This window comes from Triticum dicoccoides, chromosome 4A (assembly GCF_002162155.2).
Source record: "Triticum dicoccoides isolate Atlit2015 ecotype Zavitan chromosome 4A, WEW_v2.0, whole genome shotgun sequence".
Lineage (NCBI taxonomy): Eukaryota > Viridiplantae > Streptophyta > Magnoliopsida > Poales > Poaceae > Triticum > Triticum dicoccoides.
The window spans coordinates 531,112,195-531,121,088 of record NC_041386.1 but is presented as its reverse complement, the minus strand read 5'-3'; positions in this window follow the sequence as shown (position 1 = coordinate 531,121,088).

Here is an 8,894-nt window from a genome sequence, read left to right as displayed (position 1 = left end):
ATTACATACCTGCTGGATCTTTGTGCCCCGTTGTCGTCATGGGCTGGGCCTGTTAAAAACAAAACTAACCCTGGGCAGTCTACAGCCCAGTTGAAACTTGCTCGACCTGAAAAAACAATATACGTGCTCAATAAACGAGAGAATTCTGCAAGTACAGACTGATAACTGGGATGCAGCACGGATATTGTTTTTTTTATCGTGATAATAAGTGCATGCACTTGTTTCAAAAAATTGGAGAACTGGGAATTCGAACGGCAGGTGCTTATGCTACCCATCAAATAAAAATCAGGTGCCTGAAAATTCGTTTCAAAACAAATGATTCAGCTTTATATCCACGTCGACCCTCGGCATGATGGTTGGAAGCAAATGCAAGTTCATACCAAAAGATCGTTAACAATAATACCAACTTGCGGACGACAACGTAGTACAACTACCAATACCAAACTATTATACAGCCGGTCTATTCTGATAATATTATCAGAATAGTTATTCTGATAACACTTCTGCACTGCACGCTCAATGCAAGTGCACGTCATTGTTTGAACCAAGTGTGCTACAGTACTCACACGAGTGAACTTCTTGTCGAAAAAAAATTGCATGCAGTGTTTTTTCGGTACTGTTTTCGTTCTAATTTTTTAACCGTTTATCGGAACAAGGCGTATAATATACTGTTGGAAAGTTATTGATTAGGGGCAACTTTGCCATGTTGAACACTTTTCAAATTTTTCTCAGATTAAGAGCAATTTCAAAAATAGTGCGGCGGATGACAAGTGGCAGTGAGCGTATTTTCATGATTTTTTCTAAACCGCTCATCGGAATAAGGCAAATGATACGCCGTTGGAAAGATATCGTCAATGCGCATATTTTTCATGTCTATTATTTTCTCTAATTTGTTATGGTTTAAGAGCAGTTTCGAATTTACTAAATCGCGGAATTCTGTTTTTTTGAAATTTTTGCAATTTTCGGTACTATTTAAGCTCTAGGTTTTGAATCGTTTGTCGAAACGAGGCGTGTAATACGTCATTGGAAAGCTATGGACGAGGCGCAACTTTCATATGTAGAAATGGTTTTGAGATTCCTCACGGTTTTAAGTTAATTTTGAAAATCGTGCAGCGGACGACGAGTGGCAGCGGCCGTTTTTCGCGAAATTTTTACAAATAGGCTGTAGAAATGATTCAAATGATACGCCGCTGGAAAGATATCGACGAGACGCAACTTTTTCATGTAGAACACTCTCTCTAATTCCTTACGATTTAAGAGCAGTTTTAAATTTACCGAAATGCGGACACTCTGTTTTTTCGCGACACCCAAATCGACATGGGTACTTCATCCGACTAAAAACCGCACTGCATCAGATGAAAAACCGCACTGCATCAGACGTGTTAGAGAACTGCATGGTTTATTTTATTCAAACGTAATTTTTTTTCAAGGACGAGAAAGTAGAGTGCAATTTACATCGGGTGTTAATGAACCACAACACTATCAAGAAGTGAACCGCATTACTTTTTTTCGCTTTCGTAACAAATTTTCTGCACTCACGGGATGAACAACATCATACGGTCGACCGCACTGCTTCAGAATGAAAACCGCACTGCATCAGACAGGCAAGCAAGCTGCATAATTTCTTTTGTCGGACAGACAAGTGCACTGCATGATTTTTTTTAAATGCATTTTCAAGAGTCTGACTTTCTTTAAGACCAAAGTGCACCGCATTTTCAAATCTTCTTTTTTTGCTGCTTTCTAGCAACAAGCGAACTGCATCTTTTTTCCTTTGGACTACTTTGTCGAGAGCAAGGAACTACAATATGGTTTTTTCATACATCATTATTTTTTTACTGTCTAAACGAGGGAACGGTGCAAAATGAACTGCAGATGAGTTTTTAATTTATGTGTTTTTAGCACAATGAGAACTCCATCATCATAAAAAAATTGATAAAAAAACTCAACCCGTGGATCATTGCACCCATGTACAACACAAACTACATAGTCGCCCAAGTGGGCTGCAAAACAACGTGCAAAAAAGGCACAACGATGCTCATCGGTGATGTGTGGCAGAGAGGACTGCACGGATTGAAGAAACATTCTTCACGCATCCAGTGACTGGACTGAAAGTGTAGATGGGGAACACGGAGGGCGTCGGCGTACTGCATGGGCTCGTGGTCAGAACTGCAAGCCGCCGTCAATAGAGCCGCATGCCGCCCTGGGCCGAGCTGCACACAACATATAAGTGAAATGCGCCTCCCATGCCATTTAAAAAGAAGTGAACCGATCACTCATAGTGATGCGCTAGCAAGCCACGCAAATTGGTGCCCGAGCCTTTTTTGTGTGGACTGCGCGGAGGGCAAGCTGCATGGTGTGCACTACCGTACTGCACATCCATGGCCATGCACACGTGAAACTTGAAACAAATGACCTGCAGGCAGTGGACGGAAGCACGGGCACAGTTCACTGGTTGTTGGGTACTGCACCGATGACCAAAGTGCCCTGCAATAGAAGAGCAACCTGCACTGCTCGCCGTCAGTGAAGAACAAATATTTGAAGAATTTTATGTGGGCATTTTTTTGTACCTGCGACATGGATGGAGGCGTCAAGAAACTGCATGTTGGTGAAGAGAGAGCTGCACGCGAGGGGTTCGCCAAGCTACAGGCAGTAATCGAGTGAAGGACAGGGGTGGTAGTCTTTTCTTCTTTCACTGTTGACGTTGGCAGTAGGGGGAAATGAGTGTGAGCGCTGACAGTAGGGGAGGGGAATGACTGCGAGCGCGAGGGTGGGTGGACCAGCAGTTTACAATCTCTTGTCCCTGAGAATTTGCAAAACAAAAAGGACTTCATCAAATAAATGGAACGTCATTGCAGAGTTGAATGAAGCTCTCAAATATAAACAGAGGACTTCACAATACGCACAAACTTCATAATTTATCAAAAAGAAACCCAGGGTCGCTCCACTGAGGACAAACCAAATGAAGTGCCTATAAACTAAACAACCTGCACAGTCTTGAATGGGAGGCGGTTAGGTCGCTGGTTCTTGTCGTTGGGAGGCCCTGTGTGTGGGGAGAACTGCTCGACGGAGACGCACCGAAGAGATTATGAACCAAGGGTGGAGCCATTCCTTATTTGCAATTCTCTCCTAAGAAAAAAATCAAATGTTAAACGCACATAAACATTGAACCGAACTTCATAACACTAAAAACAAAACCAAAATTGAATTGGATCGTTGGCTGTGCTGGGGAGGAGATGTGCCTCGGCTGCAGCTGGCAAGACGGAGCGGTGGAGCCATTCGTTGCTACGGCTGGTCGCCGCCCCGAGGTAGAGGAGGGGAGGAGGTAGGCCAGGAGAAGTGCACCAGCGGCGGCGGCTCGATTCAGATCGATGGCGAGCGGTGGATCTGGGCATGGGTGATGGGCGACACAGAGTAGGGGTGGCGCGAGCCTAGGACGACGGTGGGGTGGGTCGACGGGCGAACGGGAGGTACGGTGGGAGGTGGGAGGCGGCGGGACAGCGCGAGGCCTGACCAGCGGCGGGTTGGGGCAGTGCTCCCCATGGTTTGGAGGGGCGACACCACGGCGCGGACAGTTGGAGCGCCAGTGGGGGTAGGTGGCTAGGGAAGGGAAGGGAGTCGCGGCTGGGGAAGGCAAGGGAGCACCGGCGGTGGGCAACGAGACTGGATCCACGACGGCAGAAGAAGGTCGGGAGGAAGGTGGGTGGGGAGGGGGTCGGCGTGGATTAGAGTGGCTAGAAAAAAGCCAACTAGTGGGGGACTTCTTTTTGTTTATATCTGCAGTTCGCTTTGCGGTGGGTGGGTGGTCGGTTTTGTTTCTCTGCGTCAGCGAGTGTTATCAGAATAAGGGTAGGTGTTATTAGAATAAGGTCTTAAGGGGTGTTATCATAATAGACCCACCATATATATATACATACATACATAAACACTATTCTGATCACGGGATCAGAATAATATTGTGATCACAACCTGACCTGCCCCGCTAGTAGTACGTTGAACTTCCCTGTGAACTAGGTTGAACTTCCGCCAACATTGCCCAAATGGGGCTTGCGATATACCGTTGGAAAGCTATGGACACCAATATCATGACCCAACTTAAATTTTTGGCAAAATATAAGCGGTTTAAGAGCAGTTTTGAAAACCGTTTTTTCTTCGCACAAAAAACGTGACTCGTATTTTCAATTGCATTTCTAAACCGTTAATCGGAATGAAGCATATAATATGGCGTTGAAAAGCTGCTGCAAAACCACTCATTCCACATGTTTAAAGTTTTCTCTAATTCCCTATGGTTAAAGAGTAATTTGAAAAAACGTAAAATTTCATAAATCGAACAGCTGAGTTCGTTTTTTCGATGTCATTTCTAAACTGCTAATCCAATGGAGGCATATGATACGGCGTTGGAAAGCTTATGAAAATGCGCTACTTTTTCATCTTGAAAGTTTTTTCTAATTTTGAATGGTTTAAGAGTAATTTAGAAAATGGTCCAAGTCCTACCGAGTTTGTATTTTCGAGCTAATTTTTTAACCGTGCACCCGAATGCAGCAAATCATATGGCGTTGGAAAGCTTGAAAAAATGCAAAACTTTTTGGTATGTATTGTTTCTCCCAATTCTTTACGGTTTTAAGTCAGTTTTGAAAATGGAGAAAAACGTATTTTCGCCGTAATTTCTACAAACTTTATCGGAATGGAGCAAATAATATACCGCTGAAAAGCTACGGAAAATGCGAAACTTTTTCATGTTGATGGTTTTCTCTGATTCCTAGCCGTTTTCAAGTAATTTCGAAAACGGCGGGATCATGCGTTCTGCCTCTATCGCGAAACAGATTCTTCGAAAAGGCACCGCGTGAAGAACCTGAACTTCTCGGCGCGTGTACCTGAACTTCACTCTGTTTTTCACGTGATTTTTTTGCTTGTGGGTCTCCATCCATTGCTCGTAACTCTCCATCCATTCACCGGAATTGAGCGGGTGATATACCGATGGAAAGCTTCTGTAAGCACGCAAGTTTCCCGTGTTGATCATCTTTTCATACTCGCGACGATTTTAAAAGTTTTTCATCTAAAATTCACTCAGCCTAGTAGTTGAACTTCCTGTTGTTTTCACGTTGAACTTCTGTGACGTATTTTTGTTTGTAATTTTCTCATCCATTCGTTAGTGTTACACAAATAATATTCCTTTTGTACAAACGTCCACAATAATTTTTTTAACTTTCTCAGACCGAGGACTTGAACTTACACAAATGATATTCCTGTCGTTTTGAGGTAAATTAAAAAATGGTGAGATCATGATTTATGCGTTCATCGTGAACGAAAATGCATTATGTGAAGTAGTTGAACTTCTAGGGCATGTTTGTTTGAACTCCACTCTATTTTTTGACGTGTTGTTTTTTGCACCGCGTGAAGTAGTTGAACTTCTGGGACATGTCTGTTTGAACTTCACCCAGTTTCACTTTATTGTATTTTTATTATATGAAATAGACACCATGTAGTACGTGAACTTCCTATCGTTATCGCTCTGAACTTCTCTCTGGTTTGAGAGAATTATTTTAAAACACAAAAAACAACATATATTTTTTTGTATTTTCGACATCTAAATACACGGTGAAGCTCTCTCACAAGAATTTTTTAAACTTTTCCTCGCCGAGCACTTGAACTTCTAGCAACCATTTTTTCCGTATATGAGTTGTTTTTAAAAGTGCAAAAAATAGCTTGTGTTTTTTATTTTTTTAACAGGTAAATCCTATGTTTTACTAAACTCCGAACTTCTCTGTTATTTCAATTTGAACTTCACCTTTTCATATTTTGAGTAAAGAATTGTATTCAATTTTTATATGGAAAAATCGAACATGGAAATACAAGGTGAACCTCTCTTGCAAGAATTTTTGAACTTCCCTGGACCGAGCACTTGAACTTTTTCCACAAACCTTTTAAGTTTTTATTTTTCTATACATTTTATTCTCACCTGAAATGCATTCCTTGCAGTAGTTGAACTTCTCGTTGTTTTCACCTTGAACTTCTGTCACGTATTTTTGTTCAACTTCTCTCACAATTTTTTTTAACTTTCTCGGGCCGAGCACTTGAACTTCTAGCAACAAAACTTTAGGCTTTGCATTTTCATTCTTTTTTTAATACAAAATGCACACCGTGTAGTACGTGAACTTCTGGCAGTTATCAATCAAACTTCTCTCGGTTACGTGAAAATATCTGAGTTTTTTATAAATATTTATCTGAACTTCTTAATCTTTTTATATGAATTTTGAAGCGCTCTATTTTTAAAATTTGAACTTCTTGTTATTTTATTTTTTAACTTCTTGTTTTCACTCTTTAATAACAAGAAACATTTGAGTTTACTGTAATCATCAAACTTCTCCATCTTTTTAATATGGACTTCCTCTTTTGTTTATTAATCTTTTTATGAATTTTGAGGCGCTCTATTTTTAAAAGTTGAACTTCTTGTTATTTTATCTTTGAACTTCTTGTTTCCATAATAACGAGGAAAATCTGAGTTTTCTATAATCATCGAACTTCTCCATCTTTTTAGTATGGACTTCCTGGTTTTATTTCTTAATCTTTTTTATGAAATTTTGAAGCGCTCTATTTTTAAAAGTTGAACTTCTTGTTATTTTATTTTTGAATTTCTTGTTTCCTTTCTTTAATAACGAGGAAAATCTGAGTTTTCTATAATCATCAAACTTCTCCATCTTTTTAATATGGACTTCCTGGTTTTATTTCTTTTAGTAATGTAAAAATCCTACTTTCTCATAGTCATCGAGCCGCTCGTTTTTAAATTTGAACTTCTAGGTTTATTTTGACAGAGATTTTTTTTATAAAATTGTTTGAGATGCTTTTTTAATGACCTTCTTTGTGTTTGCAACAAGCATTGAACTTCTTCGTCTTTTTAATTTGAACTTCTTATTTTAGATTTTTTTAACTTGATCATCTTGGTTTTATACTAAAAATTGAAATTTTTGGTTATTTAAATTCGAACCTCTAGGTTTTTATATAACCCCTTTATTATTAAAAAGTTGAACTTTTTTTGGTTATCCCTTTATTTTAATTTGAACTTCTTCATTCAATTCTTTAGTAATGAGAAAAAAATCAGAGTTACATAAGTGCAGACAAAATTATGGAATCAGCAATACATAAGAGGAGCAACATATTCTTCATCTAATTCTTCTCAAGCTACATAGCAGAAATTGCAGTCTCTGAACGCACGAGATGATTTACTCAGAGCATCTGATATGTAAATAACAGAAGCTGGCATACATGAAAATATAGCCGAGGGCTTATCCTTGAAAATTTTAGCAGATAATTACTAGTGAACTTCAGCAGCCGAGCAGAAGAAGCACATTGTATCCATGTCGATTCACATCAATGGGGAAGCACACTGCAAGGGAGTGTTGCCGGAGGAATTTCAGCTCGGTGGAAAAGCACCTAGCAGAAAAAGACAAAAAAAGAACATGTGCTCCAGTATAATCTGAGGCACCAGCTTCTTAAAAAAACAATCAATAGTACTCCCATCTATTAACAACGACCCGAGATGCCCATGTATAGGCTACTGCAAGATACTAGTACTAGGCATCCAACGTGATTGGAACAAACAAGATAAATAGTGATTTGTTTGAACAAATGATCTAACAAAGAGAAACTACAAGCACCGACATGAACAGGAATAGTGTTATGTAAATGGAGACAGGCCACCAGCAGAACAGCAGCAAGCAACACATGTAGCAGCAGATGATTTTTGGGAAACAACCTGCACTTTTACATTAGCAACACATCCATATGTAACCATATAACCACAGTTGAGCATATAGCCGTAGTAGAACTTCACGGTCGCTCGCTAAACACTTAAACTATTGTTCATTATATGTCTTTGTTCGACTAGGTGGTTTCCTTAGATTATTAATTCATTGCTTATGCCATTACAGAACATGGATGGTAAATGTCCATGTTACATTATTGTACCAAGCATACACAAGTCATGCTTCCATAAGTTAACAAGTATAGGTAAATAAAGATTTGTTCACCTCAATCATAGAGCGGAGTACCCACAAATGATGAGTAGTAATGTGCCTCCAACTCCTTCAGGCTTGCTGCTGCATCCTACTGTCCTGCCCAATCCTCCCCGGCTTTTTATCTGTTCCCTCTACCTGCTGAGCACCTCAACGTTCAGGCATAAACCCACAAACATGGCAGAAAGAGCTAGAGACAGAGAGTTGTACATGAGCGCTAGCTACGATCGTGCTGCACATTAGCTACTGCTCATTCAAGGGAGCTAGGCAACGGCAAGCTGCACCTCATCTATGGCCACACCCATGGCATAGGTGTGATTTTGGGATGAGCCATACAAGGCACATTTGTTCCCTGCATTTAAACATGCGGTCAGACGCACGCAATGAAGGCCGCCATGGGTACCCCATGAAGTTCGGGTAGCCGCGCATGGTGACCAGTACTTGGAACAGACATGGGCAACGAAGGTGAACGGCTTGCGCGCTGCAGCGTCAGAGGGAGGAAGCGGCATGGTGGCGAGGGACCTCCCTAGGAGTAGCCGAGGGTGAGCGGGAAGATTCGGACCGGTCGCGCCGCGCGAGGGCTCGGTCACGCCGGCAGCCATAGCTCGTCCGCTGGCAGTTTGAGGCCATGCAGGATGGGTGCCGGAGGCGGCCACACCTGGTGGATGTTGGCGGCAGCGAGCCAAGAGGATGGCGGTGGCGATCCAGGAGGATGGCGGCGGTGGCAAGCCAGGAGGATGGCGGCGCCGGCGGCCAGGAAGCAGGGCGCAGGCGGCGGCCGAGGTAGGGATGCGGTGGTGGGGGTGGCTTCCGGTGCGTTGGTGGCGGAGAAGGGCGAGAGCCATGGTGGGGCGGGAGCTCAGCAGCGGTGAGATCCGGCTCGGG